Genomic DNA, 21868 nt, shown 5'->3' on the forward strand with positions numbered 1-21868 from the left:
GGTGGTCTCTTCTTTGGTGTGGCGCAGTCCCTCTTCACCCTCTTCTCTGGCTGGGCGGCGGGTAGGTGGTCTCCTGTAACTTCTCCTTCAAGAAGAGCGGCGCCTCAGCACCCATTACTGGCATCGGACCACGGGTCTCTATTGGCAAATACGGCCCTGTCTGTAAGCTCTGTGAATTATAAGTCATTATGATGTAGTGAGCTCCAGCTGTGTCAGTTTAGTAACAAAGAACTTAAAGTGACACTGTCACCCCCTTTTTGCATTCTGACTCCTCTGCACAGATGTAATGGGTAAATTAGCAGTTTTCATACCTTATTTTATATCATACGTCATGCTGCTTGTTCAAGTAAAAAGTGATCTTTTATCAACCGCAGATTGTGCAACGTGGGCGGGGACTTCACGACAACTGTGTCACTTAGCTCCGCCCACAGCACCACCATTGGCCCCGCACCCTCGTTGACAATTGGAACAGGCTGGCCTAAAGGTCTAGGCCCCACCCCCTCTAGGTCGGCCCATACCAATGGGCATCGAGGGGGCGGGGCCTATGTGCCAAATACATAACCGAGGAGCGGGGCCAACGGTGTCACTGTGGGCGTGGCTAAGTGGCAATGTTCCTGTGAGGCCCCACCCACTTAACACAATCTGCAATTGATAAAAGATCACTTTTTACTTGAACAAGCACCATAACGTATGATGTAAAATGAGGTATGAAAACCGCTAATTTTACCCATTACACCTGTGTAGAGAAGTCATAATGCAAAAAGGGGGTGACAGTGTCACTTTAAGCTGTTTTGGAGCTCACCGCATGATAATAAATTAGGCTATGTTCCCACTACGGGATCATAGCAGGTAAGATGGCCATCTTGTAATATTGATGGACGCAAATAATGATCATGCTAATTATTTGCAGCCGTCAATTTATCAGGTGGCCGCCTTCCTAATCTTTGATCTCGTAGTGGGAACATAGACTCATAATGCAGGGCGTTCTGTAAGGGTTGAACAGTTTAGTGTCACGACCAGTCACACCAAACACACAGAGACAGTGAGCCCTGAGCTCAGCCCCGCCCACTGTCCCTACCTAATTGCCGCAATTTGCCCTAAAATGGCAGCGGACAACTTGACGGCGATCCCTGGCCTGGATACGTGAAACAATAGACAAGACAAAACGAACAAACACAATAAGAATGGTCAGCAATCCGGGTCACAACAGTCTGGCAGCAAAAGTACAAAATCGGATCCAAAAGCGTAGTCAGAAAACAGGCAATAAGGTCAGGGGCAGGCGGCAAACAAGGGAGGTCAAAAATACTAAGCAGGAGTCAGGAGAAACCAGAAAACAGAACACACAAGCAGGCAGAGACTAAGTCAATAACCGGCAACGCACAGGCAGAAACAGCTAACTAAAATAGGAGACCAGGAACCAAGTACAGAAGATGATTGGAGGGACCAGCTGTCAATCACTGAGGCAAGGCAGGTTAACTGTTACATGACCAGAGGAAACTTTGCAACACAGACACGGGTGGGGCAGGGAAAACAATTAGCAAACCAGAAGAAATAAGACACAGTTCAGACAGGGCAAAAACAAGGCAAACAAAACACAGAATAAATGGAAGATTATGGCCAAAATCGCAGTCTCGGTCGTACCTTACGCACCGAGGACTGCGCCAAAGTTCCATTCATGACATTTAGTCTGTGATATACAGTCAGTTTACAGACTATATATCATGGACGTGTAAATGCAGCCTTAGGCTATGTACTCTTCATTTGTTTATCTGACTTTGCAAAATATAATCACACCCAAAATGGTGCTATCTCCTACATTTTGCGCAATTGTGGTAAAACAATGCTGTTTTTGCAGTAATTTTGTGGTAATATCATGGCAAAAGCACTTCAAAAGTATAAATATGTCAACACAACCTAAGGCTTCCTTCACATGACTGTATATTTTGTTCCCTTTACTGTCAAACACAGGAGCCAGAAGCAACAAACTCTGCAAGCTAAGTACTTCTATATTGTATTGTGAGCGAGTTTTGGAGCGTGCGAGTTTTTGATCTGAAGTGTGTTTTTGTCTCAAGTGTGGGACTTTAATATTCTGGGACTTTAGATTCGGGGAGTTTTAGAGGAAAACAAATTGTTTATTTGCTTTTGAACACATTGTTTGCTTTTGTTGCTTGTTTGTTTTTTCTTTCTTTATACATAATATCCCCATATAAATGAGCGCCATGTTTGACAATGCGGCCCAATGTACATCTTGTGCGATGTATGCAATCCTTGATCAACCGATCGAGGGTGCATACCATTGTGGGAGATGTGTGCATGTTGCTGATTTGGAAGCCCAGATCCTGGATCTAAATGAGCAGCTGCAACGATTGAGATGCATTGGCAAACTGGAAAGGGGTCTGCTTCTCACTGAGCAAGCACTCCAAGGGGTAGATGGGGGAGAATGTGATAGCATGGAGGTACAGGAGGAAGAGGCAGCTAGTTGGGTCACAGTTAGAAAAAGGGGTAGAGGGAAGAGTGTGAGGGAGGCCAGTCCTGATCTGGCACACCCCAACAAGTTTGCCAAATTGGCGGATGAGGGGGATGTTGATTCAGGGGTGGCATTGCTGCAGCAGGACACTGCCTCTGAAAGCCAGGGGGGTGTCTGCTCCAGTAAGGTGGGAAACAGGAGTTCAGGGCAGGCCAGGCAGGTACTGGTAGTGGGGGACTCAATTATTAGGGGGACAGACAGGGCAATCTGTCACAAAGACCGGGATCGTCGAACAGTGTGTTGCCTTCCTGGCGCTCGAGTTCGTCACATCGCGGATCGGGCTGACAGATTACTGGGAGGGGCTGGCGATGACCCAGCAGTCATGGTGCACATTGGCACCAATGATAAAGTTAGAGGTAGGTGGCGGGTCCTTAAAAATGATTTCAGGGACTTAGGCAGGAAGCTTAAAACTAGGACCTCCAAGGTGATTTTTTCCGAAATATTACCTGTACCACGAGCCACACCTGAGAGACAGCGGGAGATTAGGGAGGTAAATAAGTGGCTCAAGAGCTGGTGTAGGATAGAGGGGTTTGGGTTCATGGAGAACTGGGCCGACTTCTCGGTCGGTTACAGGCTCTACGGTAGGGACGGGCTGCATCTCAATGGGGAGGGTGCAGCCGTGCTGGGGGAGAAGATGGCTAAGAGGTTGGAGGAGTGTTTAAACTAGGGACCGGGGGGGAGGGCAACTACAATATAGTAAGTGAAGACAGAGTAGATGGAGAGCTGGGCCTAGATTATGGAACTGGGGGTGGAGCGGCGGGAGGGGTTAGAATAGTCACTAGTGATAAAAGGAAAGGGAATATGGACAAATATATTAAATGTATGTATACTAATGCTCGAAGCCTCACTAATAAAGCTGAGGAATTAGAACTCATAATGGTTGAAGAGAAATATGATATAGTGGGGATAAGCGAGACATGGCTGGACGAGACCTATGACTGGGCCGTTAATATCCAGGGTTATAGTCTATTCAGAAATGACCGTAAAAATAAGAAAGGGGGAGGGGTCTGTCTATATGTTAAATCATGCCTTAAGCCTATTCTGTGGGAGGATATATGTGATGATAATGTGGAGTCTCTTTGGGTAGAAATAAGGGGAGGGACAAAGAATAATAAAATTCTTATAGGAGTGAGTTATAAACCTCCAAGTATAGTGGAAGAATCAGAAAATCTTCTTATAAGACAAATAGATGCGGCAGCGAAGCAGGGGGAAGTCATTATTATGGGGGACTTTAACTACCCAAATATCAACTGGAAAGCAGAAACCTGCAGCTCCAGGAAGGGAAGCGTGTTTTTGGAAATAGTAAAAGATAATTACCTTTCCCAACTAGTAGAGGAACCAACAAGAGGGGGGGCCCTTCTGGACCTGATCTTAACCAATAGGCCCGACAGAATATCAAAAATAGAGGTGGGGGGTCACCTAGGTAATAGTGACCATAACATAGTAAGTTTTCAATTATCCTTCAATAAAATGATTAGCAGAGGGGCTACAAAAACATTAAATTTCAGGAAGGCTAATTTCCAAAAACTAAGAGAGGACCTTGGGAACATAGACTGGGACAATGCCTTCAGAAATAAAAGTACACAAGAGAAATGGGACATATTTAAGAGCATCCTGGGTAAATCGTGTGAACGACACATACCATATGGGAATAAACGTAGTAGAAATAAGAGAAATCCAATGTGGTTAACTACAACTGTAAGGGGTGCAATAAATGATAAGAAACAAGCATTCAGACTACTAAAACAAGAAGGTAGTGGGGAAGCATTGAGCAACTATAGACAGAAGAATAGAATGTGTAAAACGCAAATAAAAGAAGCAAAAATAGCAACAGAAAGAAGGATAGCCACAGAAAGTAAAACAAATCCCAAAATGTTCTTCACCTATATAAATAACAAAAGACTTAAAACCGAAAATGTTGGTCCCCTCAAAAATAATCTAGGTGTAATGGTGGAGGGGGAAGAGGAAAAGGCCAATCTACTAAATACATTCTTCTCTACTGTATTCACAGAGGAGAATCCCATAACAGACGACATGACTAGGGATAATGTTAATCCTCCCATAAATCTCACCTGCCTAACACAACAAGAAGTGGGGAAACGCCTTAAAAACATTAAAATCCATAAGTCACCGGGCCCAGAAGGTATCCATCCTAGGGTTTTGCAAGAATTAAATACTGTGTTGGACAGACCGTTATTCCTATTATTTAAAGATTCTATTACGACAGGGATTCTTCCACAGGACTGGCGCATAGCTAATGTGGTACCAATATTCAAGAAGGGGTCAAGGAGTGATCCTGGAAACTACAGGCCTGTAAGTCTAACATCTATAGTAGGTAAAGTATTTGAGGGGATTGTAAGAGATGCTATACTGGAGTATCTTAATGAAAATAATCTTATGACGCAGCACCAGCATGGATTTATGAGGGATCGGTCCTGTCAGACTAATCTGATCGGCTTCTATGAAGAGGTAAGTTATAGACTGGACCTGGGGGAGGCTGTGGATGTTGTGTATCTGGACTTTTCAAAGGCATTTGATACTGTGCCGCATGAAAGGTTGGTCTACAAAATGAGGATACTGGGACTCGGGGAAAATGTATGCAAATGGGTAAGTAACTGGTTGTGTGATAGAAAACAGAGGGTGGTCATTGATGGAACATATTCAGATTGGGTTTTAGTTACTAGTGGGGTACCACAGGGGTCAGTGTTGGGTCCACTTCTTTTTAATATTTTTATTAATGATCTTGTAGAGGGGCTACAGAGTAGAATCTCCATTTTTGCAGATGATACTAAACTGGGTAAAGTAATCAGTACAGAGGAGGATAATATCATATTACAGAGGGATTTGGAGAAGCTAGAGGCTTGGGCGGAGAAATGGCAAATGAAGTTTAATGTGGATAAATGTAAGGTTATGCATTTGGGCCATAGAAATAATAAGTACAGTTATGTGCTAAATAATAAAACACTAGGTAAAACTACTTCCGAAAAGGACCTGGGGGTATTGGTGGACAGTAAACTCAACTTTAGTGATCAGTGCCAGGCAGCAGCTGCCAAGGCTAATAAAATAATGGGGTGCATCAAAAGAGGTATAGATGCTAAAGATGAGAACATAGTTTTGCCTCTTTATAAATCACTGGTCAGACCACACATGGAATACTGTGTACAGTTTTGGGCACCGGTATATAAGAAGGACACAGCTGAACTAGAGCGGGTGCAGAGGAGGGCAACAAAGGTCATTAAGGGAATGGGTGGGTTACAGTACCAGGACAGGTTATCACGCTTGGGGTTATTTACGCTAGAAAAAAGACGTCTTAGGGGCGATCTGATCACAATGTACAAATATATGAATGGACAGTACAGAGATCTTTGTAGTGGTCTTTTTACTCCTAGGTCTGTAACAATGACAAGGGGGCATCCTCTACGTCTAGAGGAAAGAAGATTTCATCATCAGCATCGACGCGGGTTCTTTACTGTACGAGCGGTAAGACTGTGGAACTCTCTGCCACATGATGTTGTCATGGCTGATTCATTAAATAAGTTCAAGGGAGGCCTGGATGATTTTCTTGAAAAATATAATATTACAAGTTATGGGCATTAGATTTCTGGTGATACGTTGATCCGGGGATTGTTCTGGTTGCCATTGCAGTCGGGGGAGGGGGGGGGAGTTTCTCCCTGTGGTGGGGCGTTTGTCTTCTGCCCCATAGGGGTTTTTCGCCTTCCTGGATCAACACAGTGGGATTTTCCTGGGTTGGACCTGATGGACTCTTGTCTTCTTTCAACCCTGTTTACTATGTAACTATGTAACTATGGATCTGTAATTACAGACATTATAGAACCTTATGATTTCTATAGGGTAATGCACACAACCATTTTTTAAAATTCCATATATGTTCAGACAGTTCTCTTTAGAGTATGCTCACACAAGTTTTTATGTTTTAGTTTTTTGACACATTACTGAAGCAATAAACATTTTTTTATCATACTAAATTACCAATAGCATAAAGTAAATACCACAGGTTACAGTTCTTATTATGAGAAATATATATCTTATTAAAATCATAAACTTGTAAATAGCTACACTGCACAAAGTCTCAAGGCACCGAGCTGGAAATTCTAACTCCTTGAAAGCCACACCCCACTGCAGCTTAGCTTTCCTGGGATCCAGTATGTGCTTGCTGTCTCCCTTGGCAACAGAACACATTGTCAGCAAACACATACTTTTGGAAGGGACCACACCTAAGTGACTTAGAAAAAAGCAGACTCCCTATTCATCTTCAAAAATGGCTCAGCTTTCAGCTCCAACAATGCAGTGCATAACTCAGGCTTACCCGTTTCATTAAGATACGGATACAAACACTATGCTCATTAAGAATACATTTTAATAGCTATTATAACACTAAAATGCTCTTCAGATCTAAATGCTCAGATCTAAATGCTGTCTAAAGCTATTAAGTTATTTATTAACCCTTTCATAATTACTCCTAAAGTTCATGTAATCTGGAAAATACAAATAGTATTTTCTTATTTTGTGGTTCTACGCACCATCCACAAGCCTTGATGCTGCACATTCAATATAGACCTGTATGACACTTGTCTGCGTCTTCTTTCTGCTCTAAAATAGCTTCATTTTATCAGTGGACAGTGGCACCTAGGTGGGGCGAGGAGTGCCAATTGGTGGGGTGCCGATCAGTTGTTAGGACAGCAGAAGCTTTTTGCTAATACTGTCTTCTGTAGGTTTCCTAGCTGATAGTACTGTTGTAAAATATTTACTTTTTTTTGCCATGTATAAAAAGAAAAAAAAAAGTCTGTCTTCGATGCCAACAGATTTTAGACACTTGCTCCTTTGTCAAAGGGGAACTACAGATAGAGAAAATAATTTTCTATTAAGAAATACATTAAAAGTTATATACAGTAGATGTCTTTATATAATGTATTATTGCATCTGCACAGTTCTGCTGCACTGGTATTTGACATCAAGGAAGAAACCCCCTGTGCAACCCACTCTGTCTCTTGCCCCCCCCCCCTCCAACCAGGAGACAAAGATCATGTGACCACTGTCTCACATTCACGTTTGTTTGCTGAGCACAGACTGAGGGTGTAGATGTGACGGGGCAAAAAGGGAGGGGGGTGTGGTTGGAGAGGGGCAGGAGTGCTGGTAGGGGCAGCTGTGGGCAGGAGTGCTGGTAGGGGCAGTGCATGGGTGTGAGGGGCGGGAGAAACAAGACATTCTGAGGGTGCACTGGACTGGGAAATGTAGTCTGATAGCAGCACAGGGGAAGAGTAACAACAAGAGAGAGAGCAGTCAGAAAACTGCATCAGAGAAGCAGCACTACTGTAAAGCCACATGAACAGTGTCAGGGCGGAACATAGCTAAGAATCTTGCATCTGACGTTTTGTTATTAATAAGGCTGGCTGGAGTTCCCCTTTAATGTGGATAAGTGTGCACTGTTGAGGTGGACATAGTTCTGTGAAGTGGTGGCAGCACCTGAGAAGCATGCGAGTGCATCACGGCAATCAAGTGCACAGCTGCCACAGTGCGTTGGCATGTCTTTGTGCTCCTTGGGTGCTGTCATTGTTCCTTGCAATGGTGTTTCCCCTAAAGGACAACTCCAGTGAAAAGCTTTTTCCCAGTAACTGAAACGTGTTACAAAGTTATAACTTTGTAATATGCTTCAATCACCTATCTGCCCCCTTGCCTATCCCCCCCCCCCCCCTAAACCAGGAAGTGAAGTAAACTCATTCATATCTGATGACTGTTGTCACCAGGCTTCTCTGTGGCAGCCATTTTGTGATAATGATGTCATCAAGAGGGAGGCTGGTATAAGCTCTGTTAGGCCAGCCTCCCTTGTCAGATGACTCAGCTTGCTTAGCTCTGATTGGCTGAGCAAGCTTTAAGCCATCTAAGAGTTCTACAGAGTCTGTGAATGAATCTCCTTCTCTTTCCCCAGCAGTTACAGGGACTCCCCTCCTCCCCCTCTCTCTGTGGCCAGTACAGTCAGTGAGTAAATGAATCCTGTTATCTCCTCTTTCCTCCATGCAGATAAGCACTTCTCTCTCCCAGAGTCATTTGCCCTTTCTTCTGTCACTGCTGCCTCTCTCTCCCTGCAGCCCTGAGCTAATAGCTGTCAGGTTTCACTGTGTGTGTTTGTTGGGAAAGGGGTGGGGTGGTTGGGCACAGACATCACAGTAGACAAAGTGCATCACGAAAAGCCCAAACCAGGAAGTAAAGAAGAAATGAGTACAGCAACTGGAGTTTCTGGGACCTGCAAGCAGCGGGAAATTCTAACGGAGACAGACTCAGGAGGGATGGTAAGTGTGAGGGTATGAACACACACACTGTATATACAGCGTATTTACTGCTGCGATACGCAACAAATACGCAACAAATACGTAGCAGATTAGATCTAAATAACTGAACACAGCATCAAATCTGCACCATCAAATCTGCTGCGTATTTGCTGCGTATCTGCTGCGTATACGGTGTGTGTGTTTGTACCCTGAAAACTATGTTTATTATTGATTTAGGTTTTTTTTAAGCGTGGGAGTTGTCCTTTAATTCTGCATGTTGATTCATGTTGGGCCTTTGTGAAGGACTAAAGCCCCTTTTATACAGGACAATTATCAGCAAGGAGTATCGCTAGAAACGCTTCTTCAGCCGATAGTCGCCCAGTATTACAGTTTCAGCAATGAGTGGGTGAACAGAAAAACACCCAAACATCGGCTAATCGTATCTTTTGTGCTGTGGCAAAATTTTGTGCTGCTGGCCACACAGCTTTCTGATGATGCGTTTATACAGAGAGATTTATCTGACAGATTTTTGAAGCCAAAGCCAGGGACAGACTACAAACAGAGAACAGGTCATAAAGGAAAAACTTTATCTCTTCTCAAATCCATTCCTGGTTTTGGCTTCAATAATCTGTTAGATAAATCTCTCCACCATGACTTAATAGGAGATGTATAGATGATAGCAATATATTTAAATGGCAATACAGTGCTGCCTGGCCACAAGGTTAATCGGGCCTTCTGAAGGCACTGCAAGCAAGGGCACTCACTTGCATCCTTGCACTACTCCATATCGGACAGTGTAAAAGGACCCTGAGGGGGATATTTATGAACGTTTCGGCAGTGGTGTACACAGGGGAGAAGGGGCAGATTCACCCCTTCTCCCTGGCGTATGCCTGCCATATCCTCCACTCGCCCAAAGGGCAGTGGGAGGTTGGGGGGGGGGTTTCGGCAAGGCGGAGAGGAGGCGTGGTCTACTCCCTAGCCCTGTTTATCATGATTTACGCCTGCACACAGGCATAAATCATGATCCAAATCTACACCTGCTGGATTGCTGGGCGCAGATTTGGCCGCCCAGCCGGATTCACAAAGAGGCGTGCGCCTCTTAGGGAATTCGGCTGGGGAATTGGGGATTGTACCTAATTTAACATAAATCCCACCTGAGTTTCAATGGTATATTGGCATGGAAAAGGATTTAAGTGTTCAGATTTTAGATAAAAGAAATGGGGGGAAAAATGATGATTATGAACCTAAAAGTGGCTGCAGTTCCTTAGTGAGCACAGCAGTGCCTTAATTGTTCACACAGAAGTGCAGCAGTGTGCAGAAGTGCACAGAAGTCCTATATACTAAATATTTAACTACAGATATAGTTGGAGTATTCTGAATGTTAGATAGTTGGGGCAAAAACTCATTGCTCAAGGTCAAAAGATTTATCTATGTTATAAACATTTCATAGACCGTTACCAGAATCACTAGTTCTAGCAGTGCCTTATGAGGCATTTACAATGTGCAAGAATGTGATGAATTTTTTGACTTTTTACAAATTTTGCATAAGGGCAGGGAATGAGGTGCAAAATAAAAAAAAAATAATTGAGCTTACCCCTCAGCACAACATTAAGAGCTATAATACACTGACCGTGTACCCCTGCGGCTTCTGTCACTGCAATACTTCTGACTGTTAGATATGGGTGAAATCTGTTCAATTTTATGAGTACAATGTTTATACTGTAAAATACCATATCCTGTGAGAGTTGATTTTATGAAGCATTTATTGAGGAAACTAAGCTGATGCTGATAAGGAGCGTATACTGAGGTTCGTAAAAAAGGTTTGTTATTAGTGTTACCAATTACAGTGGTGCCTTGGATTACGAGCATAATATGTTTCAGGACCGTGCTTGTAATCCAAATCCACTCTTAAACCAAACAAAATTTTCCCATTAGAAATCATTAAAATGGAGACAGTTGGTTCCACACCCCAAAAATCCTTTTTTTTTTAATTCTAAATACCATGTAAAACTAATGAAACAAACATTTAGAAACAGCTAAATATGTGATATTATCAGTTACTGTACAGTATAGCAGTCAGCATGTGGAGTATAATGTATAGTAAGTAAGATTTCTTTCTTAATCTCTATAGAGAGGTTGTCCAGGCAGTTTTTTTTTTACACACATATTCTCTGGAAGGAGGTAACTGGCACCAGCGCTGGTATTATTAAACTCCAGTCACTGTTGTGCAGCACTCCCGGGCGTGCCCAGCCTCAGCCACGGATTGGAGCTTAAAGGGGTTGGCCACTTTATAGTAAAATAGGTCAGTACAAAGTATTAGTAAGTGTACTTACTGTATATACTGACTGCAGCTCCCTGTGTACCTCATAGAGCTAAAATCAGACTCCCCTTCACCAGGCTGTGCTGCCCTGCTCTGTTTTGTTTCAGTCCATAAAATGGCCGACATGGAGGAGCATGTGACCATGCCCCGCCCCCTGTGTCCTCCATAGACATATACAGGCTCAGTGGTGGACACTGGGGGGCGGGGCCTGGTCACATGCTCTTCCATGTCAACAATCTTATGGACCAAAACACCACAAAGCAGGGCAGCCCAGCCTGGAGGAGGGGAGTCTGATATTAGCTCTATGAGGTACACAGGGAGCTGCTGTCAGTATGTACAGTGAGTACACTTACTAATACTGTACACTGAGCAATTTTACTATAAAGTGGCCAACCCCTTTAATGGCATAGGTTTCACATTGCTTCTTGCTGAGTTCCCGACTAACTTCAGATTGTATAGCCTTGTTCTTGTGGGTCCTTCTTTTTGATTTCATGTACAGGATAACTGTACAGTACTATTTATAAACTGTAAACTGCTTTTGTGTTAATCTTGTAAAACAAAATATCACTTGGGAGTCTCATAATGATTTTGAGAAATCCCTAACTGCAATACAGTACCTATTCCAAATAGCATCTTACTTAGAGATGCTCTGAAAATCAATATAAACTTGTAGGATTTAGAGATGTCTGTATTAAAAATTTGTAAAAAAAAAAAAAAAAAAAAAAGTGAAATAATTTTTTTTACATCATTTATTTATTTGTTAGGTTATGAGGTTATATTCACAACATTATTTGAGTGGAAAATATGTCTGTATTTTGATAATTATGGTCAAAAATAATCATCATGCTCTTTATTTACGGCCATAATTATAAAACTCTGGCCGTATTTTCACCTTACATAATGTTGTGTGAACATAGGCTTATAGTTATACATACCTATAACCTATTTTACACAAAAACTATTAAAATATGGTACAGTAGTGTTATATTGTGTATGTATGTTATAAGGCTATGTTCCCATGTAATGGCCCAGAAAGGTATTTATTGTCAGGCATCTGGAGATGTATTGTTGCTATTGGCAACCTTAGACAGTCTGTATTAGGGCCTATGTATTTGCTGCTCTTCCTTAACTCTCTTGTAGTGGTATTGTTTTCTGCTATGTATTTATTCAATATGTAGTTATGTATTAATCGCTAATAATACAAGTGTTGAGCTTGATCAGTGCTCCTCCCCTGCACCCTATCACACTCTAGTGATTGGCCAGGGGAAAGCTAGCTCCGCCCACCTTTTACCCATAGGTCTGTGCGGTCTTGTCAGTTGGTAGTCTGGCATTGCCAGAGTCACATCTAACCTCCCTGCATCACCTCAGTAATCCTGTCAGACTCCATCTTCAATTCCCTAACCTGTTTCCAGTCATCCATAAGGACTAATACGTGTCTTCAAAGTCTCAGTATTTATTAGTGCCTGCTGTCGGATTGGTGAAGTGATAGAGGGTCTCCCATTCACCGTCCACATCTTCCTGGCTTCCAAGTCAGTGTGTCCATGCGTCTTCCTCCTACATGATAGCGAGCATTGACAGCATCAAGTCTCTTCAGTAACTTCAAGTACCTATTCACACGTACCTTATAAAGGCTGGAAAACCGCAAAGTCCCTGGAACAGGTCTGTCTCTTTGAAATCCTATTTATCCACCAAGTCTAAGTTATGGTAACCAAGGTAACCCTCCCTCTGAAGCAAAGGACTCTGATCAAGCCAACAGTTTGCTGTCATCAGATGCCCCTGTATTGGATTGTATATAGTTATCCTTCAAGTAAAGTCTTGATATACTTTCACCGCTATTGTGTGAAGACTTTTATTAAAAATTATATGTCCCTGCGTGTATGCTGAAGAAGACAAGGGCCCCAGCACCCTCTGACCCCACCGTGACAGGAAGGTTTCAGAAGGTGAGCCCTAAGGTTGCACTACACCACCCAGCAACACAACCCCTCAGCATATCACAGCACAACACCAAAGGGACATTATACCCACACAGTGTTTTGGTCAGTATTTTGTAACCAAACCCAGGAATGGATTGAAAACACAGAAAGGCTATGTTCACACACTGTTGAAACTGAGTGTTTGCCCATCATTTAATGTCAAATAATTGCCGTTATTTATAACAATGGCCGTTGGTTTGAAATAACAGCAATTATTTTGCATTAAATAACGGCCATCTACTAAGTTTCAACAGTGTGTGAATATAGCCTTTCTGGGTTTTCAATCCACTCCTGGTTTTGGTTGCAAAATACTGACCAGAATACTGAGCAAAAATACTGTGGGAACATAGCCTAAAAGCTGTATTCCTATCTCAACAGTTATGGCATAGTCACAGGATGGAGGTAGAGGGAGGCAGGCAGATTTTCAGGATGGAGGTGGAAGGAGGCAGGCAGAATTTCAGCAGTTCTGTTAACCATGCACCTCAATTTAAAGTGAGGCACAATTTCTTGCAGTTTTATTTGTAGGTTATCCGACTCCATGCACTATTTATGTAGTGGGTCAGGCTTGCATAAAAATTAAACAAGTAATACTCACCTACCCTGATCCCCCACCAAAGGAGAAAAGTGCTCAGCGCCAGCTTGATTTCATTTTAACACAAAAGGTCCATTTACACAGAAAAATTATCTGACAGATTATCTGCCAAAGATTATCTGCCAAAGCCAGGAATGGATTTGAAAAGAGGAGAAATCTCATGCTTTCCTTTATGACCTGTTCTCTGTTTATAGTACGTTCCTGGTTTTGGCTTCAAATCTTTGGCAGATAATCTTTCTGTGTAAACGGACCCTTATGCTGGGTTTACACGGAGCGATAATTCGCCCGATCGTACGATTAACGATTTTGAAGTAACGATTTTTTTTTTATAACGATCAGCGTTTAGACGGTACGATATATCGTACAGAAAATTTGTTTTGCGATCGCTTAAGTCTGTCTCACACATCAGTGAACGACTGTTTACATGGAACGATCGGCGAATTTTTTGCAAACGACGAACGGCGATTTAAGAACCTGTTAAAAGATCAAAATGAACGATTTTTCGATTGTTCGCCGCGTTTACACGTACGATTATCGTTTGAATTCGATCGTTATCGCGAAAATTCGCCCGATAATCGCTCTGTGTAAACCCAGCATAAGTTAAGGCTCCCTTAGCCAATCACTGGCCAAAGAGGAATCTCACATGTAGTATTTGGAGAATTTAGTCTAATAGGAGTAATTTAGAGCCATCTCCTATAAACAAGATATAGCTGGGCAGAATTGGACTTGACAACTGATGCACTTTGTATTTATTTAATACTCTTATAATAATACATTATGCCGGGAGGCCTGTGAATCCGGTCTGTAGCACATCAACATGGGAATAAGGCCTGAGTCGTTTGCTGAGTCTTTTACACAGAGCAATAATTTGGCAAATAAGTGCACCATGTAAAAGGATCATAATCATCTTCAACCACTAGTAACACATTCAAGAGTGTTGTTAAAGCAATGCCTCCAGTTACTGTACTTTGAGAATGTGTATGCAGCCAGTGACTGCAGGAGATGCAACTGGAAAGTGGGCAGTCAGCAACTCTTGATAGGAAAAGCACTCAGCAGCATAACTAGATGTTGCATGTAATACCTACCCATTTGGTTTATATTAGAGAATATTGGTTGAACTTTTAAATTACTACTTTTTGAATTCCCACTATATTCAACACTATTTCACATGAAGTTAATAAAAAAAAACACAAAGGCATTTTGCAGCTTTACAACATTTTAATGTATACATCATCAAGGTTTTAGAATGACTTTACTGAATACTGACGTCTCAAAAGACAGTAAAATTCTCAAAAATGACACATATATGCGAAGGTCAAAAGGAAATGCTTAATAAACTATGGAAACAAGTCTCTTTGCCCTTTTGCACAAACAGCAATAAATACACATCCCACAGCCTGAAGACAAAGACTTAACTGTTAATCACAAATACCAAATGGGATTTTCAGATACAGTGCATACAATTTACAGTGTTGTACACATAAATCTCCAGGCGCTGTAGCCCCACCCAGTTGAACCTAAAACTTTGTCTCCTTTGGTGCCCAGGTGGAAAATGTGAATTATAGTTGACAGAAAATTGAAAATGTAATTTCAGCAGGGATTTGAGCAATATTTTTAGGTCAATAAGTTGTAACATTCCAGTTTAAGGAACAAATGAGAAATACAGCATTTAAAGTTTTAACAGCATTTTATATGTGAATATTATGGGCAGTTTTCACCCAGTGTAAATAAAAACAGCATTCCATTTTTCCCCATATAATGAGAACTCACCACCACAATTCCTGCAGTGTCATCTTTGTCATTCCAGCTTAGCTGCATCCAAAATTACATTACTGCAGCTGGGTCATGTGATCCCCAGCCAAAAATGATTTGCTCCAATGTAACCAGAAGTGGTCTGTCCTTTGCCAGCTAACTTCCTGTGAAGTACAGGATTACATCATCACTTAACAGATCCTTCCTATTTGCTGAAACCTCACCCCTTTCAACAGCAGAAGAGTTCTATACAGATAGGTCTCTGTGAGACCAGGATAGCAGTGATACAGCAGTAGTTAGTCCATACACTGATTACTTATAACCCCCTCCCCCCTAAGGCCCTTTTACACAGGAATTCCTAGAAAAGTTCCTTCGGCCGATAGACAGCCTGTGTAATAGTGACAGCGATCAGCTGATGAGTGGGAAAACGCCCACTTATTGGCTTATGACATCTTTTGGCCACACATTCCAGCCCTGCAGCAAGTATATTGTTCCTAGTCTGACACCATGCTCACTGCTGCCACCTCTGTCCATGACACAAACTGTCTAGAGCAGGAGAGGTTTGCTATGGGGATTTTCGCTCTGGACAGTTTCTGACATGGACAGAGGTGACAGCAGAGAGCACTGTGTCAAACTGGAAAGAATACACCACTTCCTGCAGGACGTACAGCAGCTGATAAATACTGGAAGGCTGAAGATTTTTAAATTTAAAGTAATTTACAAATCTTTATAACTTTCTGGCACCAGTTGATTTGATTTTTTTTCTTTAGATTACCCCTTTAAATCACAAATAAAAATAGATACATCTTTGTTTGATGTATTTTATTTTTTTAGTGTAGATTTTCTTTTGATTTCCCCTTGTAGCTAATAAAAGGTGCAAAAAAAAATTGTTTAACAAACCATATCTTGTCATATTAATTTAAACATTTGATATAGGGAGATGAAAATAAAAGAAATCGATCACTCAGTTCTAACAATTTGTAGAATGAGCAAAATAAGTGCAATTAAAGTAATGAGATAATAAAAGATATAGCTGAATTATCACTAAATACGGTGGAATCGTTCCTGACATAGCAAATATCTGAAACAAATACGCACTGATCAGCTACTAGCAGAAGAGGACATTGGCAAATATACAGATTTCCCAGCATAATCTTGCAATAACACAGATTTTAATTAAGTGCCAACAAGGTGGGAACTGTATTATAATCCAAGTGAAATGCTGCAGGTTGTACATTTGCTTTAAGTTTTGCACATGAATAGAATGGCGCCGGTGTGGGGACGCCAGTTTTTGAACCGCGGCCCGGTTCCTGCGAACAGCGCTGGTCTATTACCAAGCATTGGCCCAGGCTGAAGCACTGGAGGCGAGCAGACCTGCCCACACTGGGAGAAAATCCCTGCCCCTCTATGATCCGGCTCCATTAGAATGCCGGAGCCATTCTATTCATGTACAAAACTTAAAGCGAATGTCTAATAGTACATTCCCTTTAAAGCGTTTTTCCCATGTCTTTTTATTAAAAAAAAAAAAAAATTCTCTAGCTTCTTCTATATTTCCCATTATCTTAGGTGCCAGTGCTACACTGGGACCATGCACCCCATTCTTCCACTGGTGAGACTTACTTTAAAGTAAAAGCTGGAGAGTCGGGTTACAGCACAACATGTTCCAATATTTTCTGTGCAGCTAGTAACAGTTGACAAATTTTAAGTTGTCTTTGAATAGCCATATTTTTTTAGCTGGATAAAATGTTCAGGTGGGAAATCAGGCCTTCGCCTTTTGGCAAACTTATGTATGAGACATCTCAAGAAGAGACATTCAATAGAAAAAGGGAAAGATCCAGTAAGACACAAGGAATGCCTATGACCCATGGCAAAAACTACAGAATTGCCACACTCCACCCATCATTTTTACCTCATGTCAAATCACAGATTATGACACAAAGAACCTCAAACAAATGAAAGTAAATAATTTATCTAAAAAAAAAAAAAGAGGGAAAAATATAAGAAATCGCTCTAATGTTGAGGAAAGACATTGACATTTCTAGAACATAATAGTACAAGTCTATTAATGCATTTAAGTCCAAAGTTGCTTACAGGACTTTACTGAGCTGTGGCACAAATTAAAAGAAAGAATGGCCCCAACAATAGAGTTGTTTTATCAATGGAAAGGATTATGAAACTCCTTCATAATAAATATCTTAAAGGTAGTGTGCTCAAAGATGCTAGTTGTTCCCGGTAAACTGTATGTAATTATTTTTTGCATATACAAACAAAATGGGAATGTTATAAACACATGACACATTTTTAGTTACTAAACATACATTGTTTTGTGCTATATCTAAAATGTGCATTTGCTACAGAGTAAAAGAAAATGGGTAAATGCATTCTGGGGTGGGGTAATTCCATAATTTTTCCAAGATGTCTTCCAATGGATGGACTGCATTAAACCAAATTTTTTTATGCAACAATACATTAAATTGGATATACAAATATAACTGACAGCAGCATTGTGGTCCCTTATATAAAACAAATGCTAGACTGCATACCACTTACAGAAGAAGTTGTGGTAATGTTACTGATAAAACTACATTATCATAAAGGGGTGGCCTTGAAGGTTTGTTTGCCTAATATACCTATTAATGTGGTTTACTACATAACATATAAAATGATAACATTTGCCAAAAGTAGAAAAAAGAAGAGATTTGTCCTAATTTCTTTGTATGTAGAAACAAGTTTGTTTATAGGGAAGGCTACTCACAAATGACCACACCTATATGGCACACACACCATTTCTGTGGCCATTTTTCCATATTTACAGACTAAGGCTTTGTCCACAAAACATATTTTTGATGAAAAGAATGGCCTTTGTTTTTCATTTATACAACGGCCATCCTTTTTTTTATAATGTCTGTTGCTTCACACAATGTATTAAACAACGGCAATTGTTTAGCTTAGTGCTGTTGAAATAATGATTACTGCAATTATTTCCGGCTATTGTGCATCGATTTAAATGCATTTTTCACGTAAAGCAATGGCCATTGTTTGCTACTGAAAACAACGGCCGTTGATTTAGGTGCCAAGTAAGGGTATGTGCAGACTACAGAATTCGGGCGCAAATTTCGAACGGAGTTGAAACGGGGTCTCCAACTGAAGTCCCGCCTGTCCCATAGACTCAATCGTATCTGGCACTTTACTGGACAAAGTAGCATTAAAGTGTCTAATGTGGATAAAATAAAGATGTATTAGGGATCAAATAAAAAATATATCATTTGATATAGTTGCAATACTAATACAATATAGTTTTTTAAAAATATTTTTTTTACTTGGCCTGTATTTAATCAAACTTTTGTTTAAGTTACAGAATTTAAGTTCTGTTGACATTTGTGTCATGTTTATAAGCGATCCATGACAGCAATATCAGAATGATTTTTAAACAAACCCAGATGAAATTTGATTTATAATGGGGTCAGCCAGGTTTCATTTAGGATTCTGGTATTTTTGATAGTAATAAATGTACAGATTATGCAATCTGAAGGAAACCATAACGTGTTTAAACAGAATCTAAGAAACCAATAAGGGTTTATCAGCATTCTATTATAGCTAGTATCCAATTCTACACTTCTTGCACAATTTTTTAAAGGATATAAAATGTGGTTAAAACGTGTTAATAGGCTGGAGGTTTGCTCCAACTGCTGGCTTTTTTACAATTATAAACTGAATAGTCATTAGGGAGTCACTTCATTTACAATTGCTTTGTGTATAGCAGCAAAATATGGAGTAGTCCTCCAAGCAGAGTAAAGATAAAGTAGGGTCCTTATATAAATATTTTATATAAATATATAAAAAGTCAAAAATAGATACTTAGTAGGCATGTATTTTTTTTCTTATAATGGATTATTCTTATTATATGAAATTTCTTTTATGTGCTTCGTATAATACTGTACATCTTTCTATGAATTTATATCTCTTAATAAAAACATTAAAGTACAGAAAAGGGTGTAGTGACCCGAATGAAATGGCAACACCTGTGCCCCACAGTGAATCTGTGATTTACCCAAGGTTTGCAATGTGCTTTTGCCCATATGGCTTATACAGGTGAAGATTGACTATGCAGCTCAAGGACACTGTCATTTGGAATGTGTGAAAGCACCTTTAAAAGCATATTTAGAAATGGGGTCATCTGAAAGTGTACCTGTCATATCAGCCCACTGCTGGATCAGCGGTGAATTCCTCTGTTGTTCCGGTCTCCTTGAATACATTGCACACGACCCTCATTGGGTCCATGATGACAGGTACACTTGCAAGTGTATGATGAGCATTATTTTAATAGAAATGTAATGGTTTCCTTTCTGGTTGCTATAGGTTTATATGAAGTTACACTAATATATCTGGAAACCACTAACAATAATGGATGGTTTAAACCCACAGCCGCACACAACTGATAAGTGTGTTATTTTATGCCCTCACTGAAATGTCTGTCTATACTTACAAAATAATGTAAAGGTATAACAAAAATAATTCTGGAACATGTTTTCTACATTTTGGTATTGCTTAGTTATTCTTCCTGGAAATGGATAAACTTGACAACTGGGTGTTACCCTTTCCCTTGTCAATACAGTGTGTCCCTGCTCAGTCTGTCAGTCTGTTCCTACATTTCCATGACATGTCATAGGTAGAGATGAGTAAATCCAAGCATGCAGCATCCAACTTCTTTAGTCACCAGTAATCAAATGCAGCACGTTCGAGGTTCACTCAAGATTAGCTTAAAACTTCTTTAGAGCATTATGTAAAGTATAACACATTACATTATTCTACACATTATTCTAGTAATTGGTGAAGCCTTAATAAATTGAAACAAACATAGCAAAGTATATTGAAGTATCGGCACTATTCACACTCCGCCAATGGAAAACAATGTGGAGCAGATCACTCGCACACCTCCATGGACCTCAAAGGCCAGAATCCATACACTAGTCCTTAAGAGACGAAGCAATGCGGCATTCCTTTCTAATCCACCCTCTTTATTAAAACATGGTCACAGAGACAGTACAAGCGATAAAAGTTAGGTGATGACTGTTTCGCACTGAATCTGGCTTTGACTCAGCGCAAAACGATTGTCGCTTATCTTTTCTCACTTGTACTGTGCCGCATTGCTTCGTCTCTTATGGACTAAATAAATTAAAGCAGACTTTGGTGTTTCACAGACTTACTGGATTTTCCAGGATAACGTAACCAGTCATCTCACTGAAATGCCAGAAAATAAAACCAAATAAAATGTATTACCATTTCACATGCTGTAGTAAACTTGAGTTACACCAGGTCTTTATTCTGGTAATACTGATGCTTCAGTCACATTTATTTGTGGAGTCTTGTTTCTACTACACTTACTTTTAAATGTCCTCTGCTTCTTCAGTATTACCAGCATGTTTTAGTACATTGTAGTAGAGTATTATGTTAGGCACTGTACAGTAAGGTTACACTCGCATCTTTGTATTGGGCTTGGTTCAGAGTCACTTTATATAGTAAATATCTTACAGCATAAAGTGCAATTCTTGCAGTCAGAACAACATAGAACTTTATGAAGCTCCAATAGACTAATTATAAGTCAATTTGGCACAGTGTTACAGCTTACTTATGAACATAAGTCATGACATAGAGTTAAAGGGTTTCTCCAGATAAATATTTTTATATCTAAATGTGCTCACCTTCTGCTGATCCCTTGCTGTTGCAATCCCATGAGTGCCACCGAGCTACTCATCTTCCTGTTGTTCATTTAGAAACAATGGAATAGAGATGGTACCATTGGAATAGCACTGGTGGGGGATTGGTGACATGTAAGTACTAGGGATGGTCCGAACCCTCCGAGGTTCGGGTTCGTATGAACCCGAATGCTCGGCATCAGATTCCCGCTGTCTGCCCGCTCCGTGGAGCGGGTGGATACAGCGGGAGGACCGCCTGGAAAACTGGGATACAGCCTATGGCTATGGCTGTATCCCAGTTTTCCAGGCGGTCCTCCCGCTGGATCCGCCCACTGCATGGAGCGGGCAGACAGCGGGAATCATTACCGAAAGTTCGGGTTCGTACGAACCCGAACCGAACTCTGTTCGGACCATCCCTAGTAAGTACATTCTCCCCCCGCCTTGAACACATTTGGATGTAAGCCCAAGAGGCCATCCTGGGCTGTAGGAGGCATGCTTTTTCCCCTCCCCCCTTCCAATCCCTCTCTGCACTGCATAACTGATGTTCAGGGCTCAGTACTGGAAACCAAACCTTATACATCAATCAGAGCAGGGACGGAAAAGAGAGGAAAAGTGCATGCTGCTGCTCTAAACAATATATAAATATAACATTACCTTTAAGTTTAGTTGTATTATTTTGACTAATTTTAACTGGCAAGTTGCAAAATTCTTTATACATCTC

This window comes from Dendropsophus ebraccatus, chromosome 3 (assembly GCF_027789765.1).
Source record: "Dendropsophus ebraccatus isolate aDenEbr1 chromosome 3, aDenEbr1.pat, whole genome shotgun sequence".
Taxonomy (NCBI): domain Eukaryota; kingdom Metazoa; phylum Chordata; class Amphibia; order Anura; family Hylidae; genus Dendropsophus; species Dendropsophus ebraccatus.